At 35.4% G+C, this 16,937-nt stretch overlaps 1 non-coding gene across 1 annotated transcript; it reads right to left on the bottom strand.

The window, feature by feature from the left end:
- Positions 1-1,917: 1,917 nt before the first annotated feature.
- LOC135269394 (small nucleolar RNA U13) lies at positions 1,918-2,021 on the bottom strand. Its single transcript, XR_010337685.1, has one exon. It is a non-coding gene; the product is annotated as a small nucleolar RNA U13 (small nucleolar RNA).
- Positions 2,022-16,937: the final 14,916 nt, after the last annotated feature.

Below are 16,937 nucleotides of genomic sequence, written 5' to 3'. Positions count from 1 at the left end.
GGCAGTAGCTCTAAGCCTTCACAGTTTCCATATGGTGTTGAGCCTGCAGGTGCACAGATGTTGAGAACTGAGATTTGGGAACCTCTGCTTGGATTTCAGAAGATATATTAAGAGATGAAGCTTTGCAGAAGTAATTGGACTTAGATAAGTTCAAGAGGATGGCACTCCCATGATGTAATTTAATGTCCTTTAAGAAGAGGAACAGACTGTGGAGCTCTTGTGCTCTCTTTCTGCCATGCAAAGATACAGCAAGACAGCCACCATCTGCAAGCCAAGAAGCAGGCCCTAACTAAGAAGGAAATCTATTGGTGGCTCTAGAATTGTGAGAAATAAATGTCTGTTGTTTAAGCCACCCAGTCTATGCTATTTTACAATAGCGGCCTTAATAAATTAAGATAGACATGAAATGAGGAAGAGGCAGATCATGCCATTAAAGTGCTAAGAATGTACTGATGGAAGCAGACATACCCCAAAAATATAAGATAAGAAATAGAAAAGTGCAAAATAGTATCATTAAACATGTATTATGGAATTAGAATGAATCCATATACATAGATGGATCAGGGAGAGTTTCAGAGACAATATTACATTTGACTTTGATCTCAATGGAAAAGGATATTCATAGGCAAATTGTGGAAATACATTTCAGGATACAGGAACAGCATAAGCTGATAAAAGGAGGACTTAGTATATTTTAGAAGTAGCAAATACTAAGGGAGGCAGTATGGGAGCTTAGGTTATTTGGAGACTATTTTTAGGAAAAGAAGATGAAAGTATAGATTGAGGTTGATGACAAAACCTGATTGGTTATCTTGCTTAAACGTATGTGTGTGTGGATGTGTGTGTATGTGTGTGTGTGTGTGTGTGAGTGTGTTGTTTTCTCCTAGAATATGGTGAAAAGTCATTGATGATTTTGCACAAAAAGTCTTGTGTGGCAGACTTGATTACTGTAGAGGTTCTTTAGGCCATAGTGTGGAAAGTGAATTTGAAAAGAATGAGACTGAACATAGGAAGGAGACTGAAAATGGAGAAGGCAGTTAGAATGGCATTGCTAGAGTTCAGAGGAAAATATGATGAACTAACTAAGTGAAATTAGACAAGAAATTTGCAAAAGCATCTAAGATACATTTCAGAGGTGGAATTGACAGTAGCTAGTGAGTAACTACATGAAAGATAGAAACAAAGTAGAGAATATTATTACTATAGAAAATTGATGCTATGTTCACAAGCCATTTTGTGATCATATCTACAAATTTATCTCCTGTGTATCAGCAGAGAAGCCTCTGTGCAGATAACTGGACCCTGTTCATGTATATATAGTCATGTGTTGTTTAACTATGGGGATACATTCAGATACATGCATTTTTGGCAATTTCATCATTCTGCAAACATCATAGATTATGCTTACATAAAACTAGATGGTATAGCTCATTGTAGACCTAGGTTATATGAGATAGCCTATTGCTTCTAGGCTACAAACCTGTACTGCTCATTACTGTACTGAATACTGTAGACAATTGTAACACAATGGTAAGTATTTGTGTATCTAAATATATTAAAAACTAGAAAAGGTACAGTACAAATATGTTGCAAAAGATACAAAAACATATGGTTCAGCTGTGTAGAAGACTTACTGTGACTAGAACTTGCAGGGCTGTAAGTTGCTCTGAGTGAGTGAGTGAGTGGTCAGTGAAGGTGAAAGCTTAAGACATTACTGTACACTACTATAGGCTTTATAAACACTGTACACTTAGGGTACTCTAAATGTATTGAACAAATTCTTTTGTACTAATAATTAGTTTACTACGATGTTTTTACTTTATAAATTTAATTTTTTAAACATTTTGACTTTTATAATGACACAGCTTAAAACACAAATACATTGTTCAGCTGTACATATTTTTTTTCTTTTTTTCATGTAAGACGGGTTATATGCCAACATCTTAACAAGGTGGGAGGGTTGCATGTGTCATGCATGTGTGTGAATACTCAATCATCATGCTTATGAACTACAAAAGTCTTATTTCTTTCTTTATATCCTTATTCTGTTTTCTTTTAATTGTTAATTTCTTATTTTACTTCTGAAACATCTTTGTTAAAAGCTAAGACACAAACACACAAATTAGCCTAAGCCTAGACAGTGTGAGGATTATCAGTATTACTATCTTCCACCTCCACATCTTGTCCCACTGGAAGGTCTTCAGGAAGTATAACATGCATGGAACTGTCATCTCCTATGATAACAATGACTTCTTCTGGAATACCCCCTGAAGGAACTGCCTGAGGCTGTTTTGTAAGTAGAAGGAGGACATTCTAAAATACTGAGAAAAAGTATAGTATAGTAAATATATAAAGCAGTAACATAGTCATTTATTGCCATTACCCAGTATTATGTACTGTATATAATTGTACTGCTGTACTTTTATATGACTGGAAGTGCAGTAGGTTTGTTTACACCAACATTACCACAAACACATGAGTAACTTGTTGTGCTAGGATCTTATGACAGCTACAGTTTCACTAGGCAACAGGAATTTTTCAGCTCCACTATAATCTTAAGGAACTGCCATCATATAAGTGGTCTGTCATTTACCTCAGTGTTGTTACATGGTACATGACTATACCTGTCTCGTAAGTTACTAAGCTGTCAGTGAGTTTATTATCACCATCTTGTAAGTTTGATGAAGGTTTTCAGTCCCATATAAGTTAAACACTACTATGTAAACTAGTACCATTGATATCCTGGAATGTGATAATTCTTCCGATTTACCGCTCTCTTTTGCGAGACCCAGTCTGAAACTAACATCTGACATTTTTCTTTGACATTTCTTCTTAATGGAAATGGAAACTGAATAATTAACAAGTGAAAAATGTTTGTGAACTTTTGCTTTGTCTATGAGGTGTCGTCTATGTCGAAATAATTGATACGTATCTCTTAAGAAAGAGAATATATTAATAGTTCCTCTCAGAGTTCATACTGATGTACCAATCACTGTGTATCTTCCTCAGAAATTTGGGTAGTGCCGGACAGGTTGTTTTTGGTCTGAAAACACCTCAGAAACATAAGAGGAACAGTAAATCTAAACATGACAAACCAGTCTTTGGTGCCTGTCATATAATAGGCATTATCACTAAAAACAACATATACTACTACTACTACTAATGATAATAATGAAATAATATATAAATACAATCATAACAAATAAATTATACCTCATTTTATTTAAATATTGTCATAAAGCTAGAATGTATCAATCCCATGAAGTTATCACCTATGCTTTAAAGATTTCTCCAATCTGTAAATAAATGTATCCCCAAACAAAGATTTACCAGTGTCCTCAAGAAATTTTCAATCCTCATACTTATTCGGAATTCATAAGCAGGTTCCTGGTTATTATAGAAAGTAATTTCTGTAACCATGCCTCATATACAAAATAGATACAAATGATGTTCTAGTGGGTCTGTCTCACCATTCAAGAAATTGGATTTTCTTACCTTACAGTTTTCTGTCCTGTGCTTTATAGAGGTACCAAGCCCATATTAAGTTTATTATTTCATTACATATATATATATAAAATACCTATTACTATTTGAGGTGCCTAGGACATACCTCTTTATAAGACAGATATGGTACCTTTCTCCATGGAATTTATGATCTAGTGAAAGAAAGAGATAGCATACAGATAAATAAATAAGATGATTATTTAGAGTGATATAGCTTATGGAAATTATAAAACAGGTTTTAGCATGCAATGAAGTGTTACAAATACAAATGTTAGGCTCACAAACCAACTCCTCCATAAAGTACTTTCTGTCCTTCTTTGTAGCCTTATCTAACTCATGACGTGTCACAAATTCATTTACTTAATTAAACTATTTATTGAATATCTACTCTATTGCAATTTTCTAGGCAATGTGGATAAAGGAAACCAGAAATGATTCCTGACATTATAAAACTTATATTCTAGTAGAAGCAGCATTCCTCATCATAGATGTCATTAATACTTATGGTCAGAATATCCAAAGTTTTTCCTTAATTATGTATTGTCTATGTCATATCAATCAACTGGTACAAAGAAATTTGGAGCTGAGAGCCTTCAAAGCAGTAAATATTCTGAGAAAATTCCTAAAATAATTTTAATATCAAAAATCATTAGAATGCTGGGGTTGCGTACTTATACTTTGTGCTGTATAATTTTGTGCTTGCTGTGCCTTTGTACTATTTACAATGTAAAAGAAGAAACACGGAAACTTTTTTCCTTCCAAATTAAAGTGAGTATAAAGAAGATCATTAGAGAATATTTTAATTAGGGGATTACATAAGAGGTTAAGAAAGCCATAGGCTGTCACATTTTTAAATATCTATTTTTGAAATTATAAAGATCTGCCCAGAAAAAAAGTCATAAACATCAAATTAGAGCAGCGTTCTATCAGTCAAATAAACCATTTATTGAATTTAATGAAGATTGTTTAAAGCAATGTCACAAAAGCCTCGATACTGAGAAATATGATGTTGCTCCTTTTACAAAAGGAAGTTAACCATCCTTTGTTTCTAGAACCAGTGGCAATTCAAAATATTACACCATTTCCTTGGCACCTTGCTGAGCCTCTACTATATGCAGAACACTGTATTACTGAGGAAAACAGATAGAACATGGAGTCTATGCCATAATTTCTTTTTTTTTAAATCAACTTTAATTTTAGATTAAGGAGTAAATGTGCAGATTTTTACCTGGTGCATGACACTGAAGTTTAGGGTAAATGATCCTATCACCTATGTAGTAAGCATGGTACCCGATAGATGGTTTTTCAACTCATGTGCCTCTCCCTACCTTCCTCTTCTAGTAGTAAATAATTGCTACACTAATGATAGTACAATACTATACCACATGCCTACTTTATTGTTTAATAAGATGCAAGGGCTTGATAATGAGTCTAACACTATTAAGAGTATTCTTGGAGACATCTAAGTTGCTGCTAATGTTTTGACTGACTCTTTAGCCACTATTATCTTGGTCTTGACTGTGCAGAATTTTAATTTGTGATATCCTACAGTTACTAGAACATTGGCATGAGTTGCTTTTATTAATTATGGTATCAAGAACTCTAAAGTGTCTGAAATTTTATTATGCTTGCAAGCTAAACACTTAGCATGCCACAATTTCATGAATGATGGCAGAAGACATACAAGTTGTGGACCAGAGTCAAAAGAATGTGTTACAGACAGCAGAGGAAGCAGCATGAGCTTCATTTTGCATTAATTTCTCTTGCCCCCAAGTTTAATGGGGAGGGTGCTATAGAGTGGGCCAAGTGAATAGTGTACAAACAGGTCTGGTTATAACTTTAAAAAATTGTGCTTAGAAAACCCCCAATTGTACAAGAGGGCAGATATGGTTTGGCTATGTCCCCACCCAAATCTCATCTTGAATTGTAGCTCCCATAATGCCCATGAATTGTGGGAGGGGCTCAGTGGGAGATAATTGAATCATGGGGCCAATTTTCCCCATATTGTTCTCGTAGTAGTTAATAGTCTCATGAGAGCTGATGGTTTTATACGGGGAAACCATTTTTTGCTTGGCTTCCATGTAAGATGTCCCTCTTGCTTTTCACCGTAATTGTGAGGCCTCCCCACTCATGTGGAACTGTGAGTCCATGAAACCTCTTTTCCTTTAAAAATCACCCAGTCTTGGGTATGGCTTTACCAGCAGCGTGAAAATGGACTAATATAGGGGCTGTTGACAACTCTGCCCAACATTTGTTCAGAGAAAGACATTATTTTTAGATTCTAGTAAAGAAACAAATCTGTTCTGTGCTCTGAAGGGAGACATTATCTCTATATTCCAAGGCAGTTTGCTATACAAACATCCTTGAAAAGACAGTCTTGTAAAAGGCTGTCAATGCCACTAAACAAGTCTTGCAACCATGTGAGAGACCCATGGAAACATGTCTCCAAACATTTTCTTGTAGATTTTGCTATTTTTCTACCCTTAGTTTATTTGAGGTCAACAATTAGCCTTGTGAACTGGTCGATAACAAATTACTAGCTATGTGAGCTTCTCATTGGCATGCTCATCTTGAGGTAAATGACAACAGGACCTGCATTTACTTTCTACAGGTTGAGTATTCTTTACTAAAATGGTTGGACCAGAAGTGTTTCAGACTGGATATTTTGGATTGTGGAAGATTTGCATTATACTTAACCGGTTGAGCATCCCAAATTTGAAAATCCAAAATCTGATATTTTCTAATGAACATTTCCTTTGAGACTTATGTTGGCACTCAAAAGTTTTATATTTTGGAACATTTTGGATTTCAGATTTTTGAGTTTGGGATGCCCAACCTGTATTCTATATTTGAATGGGGCTTCCACATGTATTTTATTAGGATCCAGGGTTCAATGGGTCCCTGAACTCAGCTTGTGGTTATTTTCTCAGTTCCAGAATGCACAATTAGAATAGATATACTTAACAGCTGGTGAAATCCCTACATTGGTTTCCTGGCCTGAGGCATGAGGGCTATTAGTTACATTGGAAAAGGCCAATTGGAAGGCATTAGAACCATGTCAACCTAGGAAAATAGTAAATAGTGAATTAAAAGCAATTCTGCCATCTCAGAAGGAATACAGAGATTAGTGCCACCATCAAGGACTTTAAAGATGCAGAGACAGTGATTCTCATCACAACCCCATTGAAGTCTCCCATTTGGCCTGTGTAGAAGACAGATGTTTCTTGGATAATGATAGTGAATTATCATAAGCTTAATTATGTGGTGACTCCAATTGCAGCTGCTCTACCAGATGTGGTTTCATTGCTTGAACAAATTAATAAATCCCTCTGGTATCTGGTATGCAGACTGATCTAGCAAATGCCTTTTTCTTCATACCTATTCCCATAACCCATGAAAACAGCTTTCTTTCAAGTGGCAAGGCCAGCAATACACCTTCACCTTCCTACTTCAGGGTTACATCAACTCTACAGCCCTACGTCATGATTTAGTTTAAAGAGAACTTGTTTACCTTTTCTTTCCATGAGATATCATGCTGGCCTATTACATTGATGACATTATGCTGATGGAACTTGTGAGCAAGAAATGGCAACTACTCTAGACTTATTGGTAAGACATTTGCATGTCAGCCATGGGAAAGTAATCCTCCGAAAATTCAGGGACCTTCTATCTTAGTGAAACTGCTAGGAGTTCAGTGGTATGGGGCATGTCAAGACATCCATTCTAAGGTGAAGGGTAAATTTTTGTATCTGGTACATCTTACAGTCCAAAATGAGGCACCCCACCTAGTGAACCTCTTGATTTTGGAATCAACATATTACATTCTTTATTTTGGTATGTTACTTTGGCCCACTTACCCAGTGACCTTTAAAGCAAATAGTTTTGAGTGGGGCACAGAACAGAAGTCTCTGCCACAAATCCAGGCTGCTATGCAAGCTTCTCTGTCACCTGAGCCACATGATCCAGCAGATCCAATGGTGCTTGAAGTAGCAGTGGCAGTAGAGGTTCTGTTTGAAGTTTTGGGGGCAGACCCCTATAGGTAAATCACGGCATAAGCCTTTTAGATTTTTGAGCATGGCCTTCCATTATCCATAGATAAGTACTTTTCTTTCAGAAAATAGCTTTTGGCCTGCCACTGGGCCTCAGTGGAGACTGAATATTTAACTATAGCAACAAAACAGTCATGTATTCTGAGCTAGCCATCATGAACGTAGTGTTATTGGACCCAATAAGCCAAAATGTTGGGAGTGCATAGCCACACTTCACCATCAAATGGAAGTGATATTTATGTGAATGAGCCTAAGCAGGCCCTGAGACACAAGCAAGTTATCTGAAGAAATGACTCAAATATTGCCCACTTCTATAGTAAACATGGCAAGCACTTATTTTCTTACTGGACCAGACACTTATTCTGGATATGGATGTGCCTTCCTTTCACACAATACTTCTACTGAAACTACTATTCATGGACATATATATTGCGTCATCTGCCATCATAATATTCTACACAGCATTGCTTCTGATCAAGGAACTCACTCCATAACAAACGAAGTGAGGCAATGGGGACAGTTTATGAAATTCACTGTTCCTTCCACATTTTTCAGCATCCTGAAGCATCTAGCCTTGTAGAATGGTGGAATGGCCTTTTGAAAACTTTGTTATAGCACTGTCTATGCGGCAATTCCTTGCAAGGCTGGCACAAGGTTTTCCAGATGGTTGTATGTGTTCCAAATCAGTGTCCAGTATATGGTACAGTTCCTCCCATAGCCAGAATTCATGATCCTAGTAATCCAAGAGTGAAAGTAGGAGTCAAATCACTCTGCATCATCTCAAGCAATGTACTGGCAATTTTTTGCTTCCTAGTACTGCAAATTTATGCTCTATTAGCCTAGAGGTCTTAATTGAAAGGGAGGAATGCTTCTGCGAAGAGACACAATAATGATCCCAATAAAATAGAAGTTAAGATTGTCATCTGGCCATGTTGAGTTCGAACTGTACCACAGTGCTACAGTAATCAAAACAGCATGATATTGGTAAAACACACACACACACACACACACACACACACACACCCCAATGGAAAAGAATAGAGATCCTGAAAATAAGAGAACACATCTACAACCATCTGAGCTTCAACAAAACTGACAAAAACAAGCAACAAGGAAAGGAATCCCTAGTCAATAAATGGTGCTGGGATAACTGGCTAGGTATATGCAGAAGGTTGAAACTGGACCCGTTTCTTACACTACATACAAAAAATCAACCCAAGATGAGTTGGAGACTTAAATGTAAAACTCAAAACTATAAAAATCCTGGAAGACATAGACACTTCACAAAAGAAGACATACACGTCACCAACAAGCATATGAGAAAAAGCTCAACATCACTGATTATTAGAGAAATGCAAATCAAAACCACAATGAAATACAATGTCACACCAGTCAGCATGAGTATTATAAAAAGTCAAAAAAAAAAACAAAAAAAAAAACAGATGCTGGCAAAGTTATGGAGAAAAAGCAACACTTATACACTGTTGCTGGGAGTATAAATTAAATTTGTTCAGCCTTTATAAGAAATAGTGTGACAATTCCTGAAAGAACTAAAACAGACCTACCGTTCAACCCAGCGATCCCATTACTGGGTATACACCCAAAGAAATATAATTCTTCTATCATAAAGACAAATGCACGTTATGTTCATTGCAGCACTATTCACAATAGCAAAAACATAGAATCAACATAAATGCCTATCAATTGAAGACTAGATAAAGAAAATGTGGTACATATATGCCACAGAGTACTATGCAGTCATAAAAAATAAAGAGATCATGCCCTTTGAGGAAACATGGGTGGAGCTAGAAGCCATAATCCATAATAAACTAAAGCAGGAACAAAAAACCAAATACCTCATGTTCTCGCTTATTAGTAAGAGCTAAATGATGAGAACACATGGACAGACAAATGAGGCCTATTCCAGGGTGCAGGGTGAAAGGAGGGTGAGCATTAGGAAAAGTAACTGTTTTGCACTCCACTTAGTACCTGGGTGACAAAATGATTTTTACAGTAAACCCCTGTGATGTGGGTTTACTTCTGTAACTAACATGCATAAGTTCCCCAGAAACTAAAGTAAAAGTTTAACAAAAATATAAAACAAATATCAGCTATAATCACATGGTCATTTATAGAAACAAGTCCCATAATTGTCAAAAGTATTTTATTCTTATTTTGCTTTAATACATATGTGTATTTTTGTATTTTTCATGTTTTATTCTCTTATCATGTAACATAAGATGTATTGATTTTATATTGTACTATTTAAGTATTCCTTATTTTACTTCATAGTATTTAAGTTACAGGATATCTAGGGGAAGCATAAACATCACTTAAGTCCTTTATTTTCTCTTCTCGAGAAAGTTTCAGTGCATTTTTGGTTGTACATAAGATAGCTGTACTATTTTAGTTGGAATTATGAGTTTCAAGTTGTCTTTATTTGAAGATAAAGTATGGTTAAAGAAGAGGTGTATTCAACAACAACAAAAAATTTCAGGCCAATATCCCTGATGAATATAGATGGGAAAATCCTCGACAAAATACTGGCAAGCCAAATCCAGCAGCACATTAAAAAGTTTATCCACCATGATCAAGTCGACTTCATCCCTGGGATGCAAGACTAGTTCAACATACACAAATCAATAAATGTAATACATCACATAAACAGAACCAATGACAAAAACCACATGGTTATCTCAACAGATGCAGTAAAGGCCTTCAATAAAATTCAATACCCCATCATGCTAAAAACTCTCAATAAACTAGGTATTGATGGAACATATCTCAAAATGATAAAAGCTATTTATGAGAATCCCACAGCCAATATCATACTAAATGGAAAAACAGCTGGAAGTATTTCCTTTGAAAACCGGCACAAGACAAGGATACTCTCTCTCACCATTCCTATTCAACATAGTATTGGAAGTTCTGGACAGGGCAATCAGGCAAGAGAAAGAAATAAAGGGTATTCAAATAGGAAGAGATGAAGTCAAATTATCTCTGTTTGCCAGTGACATTATTGCATATTTAGAAAACCCCAATGCCTCAGCCCAAAAATTCCTTAAGCTGATAAACAATTTTAGCAAAGACTCACAATACAAAATCAATATGCAAAAATCACAAGCATTCCTATACAACAATAAGAGACAAACAGCCAAATCATGAGCAAACTCACATTCACAACTGCTACAAAGAGAATAAAATATCTAGGAATAAAACTTTAAAGTGATATGAAGGACCTCTTCAAGGAGAACTACAGACCACTGCTCAAGGAAATAGGAAAGGACACCAACAAATGGAAAAACATTCCATGCTCATTGATAGAAAGACTCAATATCATAAAAATGGCTATACTGTCCAAAGTAATTTATGTATCCAATGCTATTCCCATTAAGCTACCATTGACTTTTGTCACAGAATTAGTAAAAACTACTTTAAATTTCATACAAAACCAAAAATGAGCCCATATAGCCAAGACAATCCTCAACAAAAGGAACAAAGCTGGAGGCATCACGCTACCTGACTCTAAACTATACTACAAGGCTACAGTAACCAAAACAGCATATTACTGGTACCAAAACAGATATATAGACCAATGGAACAGAATAGAGGCCTCAGAAATAATGCCACACATCTACAACCATCTGATCTTGGACAAATCAAACAAAAACCAGCAAAAAGGTAAGGATTCCCTATTTAATAAATGATGTTGAGAAAACTGGCTAGCCATATGCAGAAAACTGAAACTGGACCCCTTCCTTACATCTTAAACAAAAATTAACTCAAGATGGATTAAAGATTTAAATGTAATACCTAAAACCATAAAATCCCTAAAATAAAACCTAGGCAATATCATTCAGGACATATGCATGAGGAAAGACTTCATGACTAAAATACCAAAAGCAATTGGAACAAAAACCAAAATTGACAAATGTGATCTAATTAAACTAAAGAGCCTCTGCACAGTGAAAGAAACTATCATCACTGTGAAAAGGCAACCTACAGAATGGGAGCAAATTTTTGCAATCTATCCATCTGACAAAGGGCTAATATCTAGAATCTACAAGGAACTTAAGTTTACAAGAATAAAACAACCCCATCAAAAAGTGGGTGAAGGATACGAACAGACACTTCTCAAAAGAAGACATTTATACAGCCAATAAACATATGAAAAAAAGCTCATCATCACTGGTCTTTAGAGAAATGCAGATCAAAACCACAATGAGATATCATCTCTTTCCAGTTAGAATGGCAATCTTTAAAAAGTCAGGGAACAACAGATGCTGGAGAGGATATGGAGAAATCAGAATGCTTTTACACTGTTGGTGGTAATGTAAATTAGTTCAATTATTGTGGAAGATAGTGTGGCAATTCCTCAAGGATCTGGAAGTAGAAATACCAGTTGACCCAGCAATCCCATTACTGTGTATATACCCGAAGGATTATAAATCATTCTACCCTAAAGACGCATGCACATGTATGTTTATTGAAGCACTATTCACAATATCAAAAACTTGGAACCAACTCAATGCCCATCAATGGTAGACTTGATAAAGAAAATGTTGTGCATATACACCATAGAATACTATGCATCCATAAAAAAGAATGAGTTCATGTCCTTTGCAGGGACACAGACGAAGCTGAAAACCAACATTCTCAGCAAACTAACACAGGAATAGAAAACCAAACACTGCACGTTCTCACTCATAAGTGGGAGTTAAACAATGAGAACATATGGGCACAGGGATAGGAATATCATACACCTGGGCCTGTCAGGGACTTGGGGGAAAGGGGAGGGATAGCATTAGGAGAAATAACTACTGTAGATGATGGGTTCAAGGATGCAGCAAACCACCATGGCACATGTATACGTATGTAACAAGGCTGCGTGTTCTTCACATGTATCCCAGAAGTTAAAGTATAATAAACAAGAAGAAAAGGAGGAAGAAGAAGAAGAAGAAGAAGTAGTGGTGGTGTATGGCTGCCAAGTTGACAAGGAATGAACTTGTTATGGTTAATTTTACGTGTCAACTTGACTAGTCACAGGGTGTCCAGATTAAACATTATTTCTGGATGTGTCTGTGAAGATGGTTTCAGGATGAGATTAGCATCTAATCAGTGGACTCAGTTAACTGTATTGCCTTCTGCAATATGGGTGGACCTCATCCAAATATTGAGGAGTGGAATAGAACAGAAAACCAGAGAAAGAAGTCATTTTTGTTGCTTTTTGCCTGCTTGCTTAGGCTGAAATATCTCATCTCATTTTCTCTGCCACTTGGTCTAGGAATTACACTACCAACTCCCTGTATTCTCAGGCTTTGGGGCTTAGACTGGAACTTTGCCAAAAGCTTTTCTGGTTCTCTAGTTTATGGATGGCAGGTCTTAGGATTCCTCAACCTGCATAATTAAATGGGCCAATTGCTCATTATATAAACAGATAGATAGATAGACAGATAGATGATAGATAGAATTTCTATCTACATGTGCATATATACAGATAGATAAATAATATATATCTATATATAGATATACACATAGATGATTTCCAGCTTCATCCATGTCCCTGCAAAGGACATGAACTCATTCTTTTTTATGGGTGCATAGTATTCCATTGTGTATATGTGCAACACACACATATATATTTCCATCTATATGTACATATATATAGATATAGATTATATACAGAGAGAGAAACCTATATATAATATAGATTTCTGGAGAACCTCCACTAATGTTTTTTTGGAGAATCTCGACTAATACGATAAGGACTGAAATGCAGCAGATTCAGGAGAGATGCAAAAGTATTAACTAGAAATAGACATAGGTGTGTATAGTTCCCTGAGTCAGATAATATAGACTTAAAACAGTTGAAGTTAATTTCTGGATGTTCTTTGATTTTCGATTCATTTGCTAATAGAAGAATAGTAATACCATTTGAAGAATGTAATATCATGTACATTGAATAGTTTATACCCTTACCATGTTTATTGCTGAAGCATCCCATTTAAGGAGAGACAAGCTAAACATGTATATATTGAAAAGCTTTTTCCAGTAATAGCCAAAATTTTAACTTTTTACCAGGGTTTTTTTTTTTTTAAAGAATTTTAAAAGGAAAGATCTGATCAGTTAATCACCACAATGTCTCACTATCTTTTCTTGACTGAGTCATTTGATATTTGCATCAATTGATAAAAATGACTCTTGGAATTTTGATAATTCAAATTTGAATAAAGTTGGCAATGGTTAAATAAATACAAATTCTTCTGTAACTCAAGAGCCTAATCACCATGAGGTCTGAGTAATCCAGTTTTTATATTAATAGCCGTAACCCAAAAGTGTCAACATGAGAAAATCTTTCCAAAGCCAGTGCTCAAACTCACTCAGATTCCATTGAACTATCAGAAGATTCAAATAACTCATAGTCAAAGAAAACATAAAATGTTAGTAAATTAGATTGGGGACACTGCATCGTTTAGAAAGGACACAGCATGGATGTAAATATGTGCCAAATATTGCATCTAATAGCTACTCAGGTAGCCAAATGAAGTCAGTGTTTCTCTTGAAATATACAGTATTTTGTGATCCAGGTCAATGGTTATCAAACAGGAAGAGTCACTTAGCCCAAATCTTTGTGGCTAGCTCTTTAGAAGCATGTAGAAGTGGGGACTGTTTGCTTTTTCTTTAGCATTCAATAGGTCCTTTTAGTAAGTTTGAAAGTGCTCTAAAAAATGACAGATGCTGGCAAAGCTGCAGAGAAAGAGAAATGCTTATACACTGTTGATAGCAATGCACATTAGTTCAGCACCTGTGGAAATCAGTTTGGAGATTTCTCAACTAAAAGTTGAACTGCTATTCGGCTCAGCAATCCTACTACTGAGTATGTACCCAAGGGGAAAATCATTTTACCAAAAAGACATATGCACTCATATGCTTATTACAGCACTATTTACACTAGCGAAGATATGGAATCAACTAGATGCCAAGTAATGGTGGACTGGATAAAAACAAAAAGTAGCCTATATACAGTTGGCATACTATGAAGCCATTAAAAATGGAATCATTTTATTTGCCACAACATGGATGTAGCTGCAGACTATCATTTTAAGCAAATTAATGCAGAAACAGAAAATTAAATACCATGTATTCTCACTTATAAGAGGGAGTTAAATATCAGGCATACAATGACATAAAGATATAAACAGTAGACATTGGGAACTTCAAAAGGAGAAAAGGATGGAAGGGAGTAACGGCTAAAAGCGTCCTATTGGGTACTATATTCACTATCTGGGTGATAGGATCAACAGAAGCCCAAACTTTAGTATCACACAATATGCCCTTGTAACAAACCTCCACATGTATCCCCTGAATCTAAGCTAAAAATTGAAATTAAAAACAAGCAAAAAAGAAGTGTGATTACAGTACTCAGGCCCTACTCACCAAACCATTGCCAACATCATAAGTTTCATTTCTGATAGCCTCCTGAATCACTTCATGTTTATTTACCACTTCATAAGTGCAAACCACTTTTTAACAACTCATATAAGATACAAGGCCTAAAGAAGTTGAAAAACTATTATTATTATTGCATTTTCTCCAAAGTAATTTTCTCAATTTTGCAATAAGGATAATGACTACAACTTCAGTGACTACCTAAGAGCAGTAACAATGCTGTACTTATTCCCATTAAGCTGCTAGGAGGGACAAAGGAGCGAATACTCATAAAGCTCTTGGAATGGTGTCTGGTACATTGCCGTGCTAAATATGTGCTATGTATTGTATTAGTATTCCATTTTACAGAGAGGAATCTGAGAATCTAAAGGCTTAAGAAACTAGCTAAGGATCACACAGCTATTTTAACTGTAGGTTTAGGAAACCAATCCAGATTTATCTAACTACAAAACCTGTGTCACATTTATTACCACAGAGCTTGACAACCTTATCCAATAAACAACTGCTTTTATTCTTCAATATCTTTCTAGTGAAGACCAGTTGAATGAACATTGACCTGTATTGTTACATCCATAAATCTATAGTAAGGAGCATTGTACACTCTCTGTATTATGTATTTTTCATAACAACCCAATGTTTTAGGAACTCTTATGCCTCGTTTTACAGATGAGAAAACTGAGGCATGTAAAAATGAGGTACCTTGCACAAGATCTCACAGCTGTTGTGACAAAACTAAAATTCTACCTGAGTTTTGTCTGACTCCAGGAACCACATTTTTTATCCCTTTTAAACAAAGTCTCCATTGCCTTTGACTTTATTGTCTTTGTGTCTATTATTTTTGGAGGTAGTTGTATTCCTGACCATCTCTTTCAAGAAACCATGAAGTATTGTTGCATGCTCCCAGTGAAAACACAGCCCACTCTTCCACAGAAGTTCAGAACTTCAATTTCCTTTTTCACTGAACACACACACACACACTTCTATTTTCATCACATAGATATCTATTGTATTTATTTATTTGTTTGTTTTTGTTTTTAATCTGAATCAAACTCAGCATTAAACTTAAATATAAAAAGTTGAACAAAAGATGTCCCCTGCTTTTGGGTTGGTCGTGGCCTGTGGATTCAAAAGCAAAATATATGTATGTATACACATATATATATGTATATATACACACACACATATATATATACACATATATATACATATATGTGTATGTATATAAGATCTTTGTAACTCAAATATTTTTGTGTGTATATTTATGTACTTATGTGTGTACACCTGTATTCCTACATGTATATATGTATGTTTATATATGTATACGTATATACACATATATATATGAGAGAGAGGCAGTGCAGAAAGGGAGAGAGAGAATGAGGGAAAAAGCCTCTTCGAATAGTAATTTCTATTTTGCGTTTGAATCCACAGGACCACGACCAACCCAAAAGCAGGGGACATCTTTATATGTGTTGTGTACATATATATATACATATATATTTGTATATATACATATATATGTAAATATATATGTACACAACACATATAAATATATATAACAAAATATATATATATATATATATGTATATATAGCTATCTTCCTTTCTTCATTCATTGCTCCTTTCCACGAATATTCACCAGACCTTCATGAAGCACTTACTAGGACTCCAGAACTTTAGGCATTCATTTTACCTAAATGTATTATACCAGTAATTGTCTAACAGTGGAAACCAGCCACCTTATTTCATACTAATGATATTATGCATGTATATAGATAGTGGAAGTCTCTTCATGCTGTTCAAAAGATTATGGTAGAAGAGCTGTGTGCCACACTACATTCATAACTTAAGTAATTCCCATCACTAGTCTTTGAGAAAGCTAAATGCATTAGAGCCCTCAGGTAAAAACTGTGTGTTCCTTGGTATCTGAAAATGG

Source organism: Aotus nancymaae, unplaced genomic scaffold (assembly GCF_030222135.1).
Source record: "Aotus nancymaae isolate 86718 unplaced genomic scaffold, 86718_ANA_hifiasm-v0.15.2.pri h1tg000004l, whole genome shotgun sequence".
NCBI lineage: Eukaryota > Metazoa > Chordata > Mammalia > Primates > Aotidae > Aotus > Aotus nancymaae.
The sequence above is the reverse complement of the archived record's forward strand: the minus strand, read 5'-3'. Positions and strand labels throughout refer to the sequence as shown.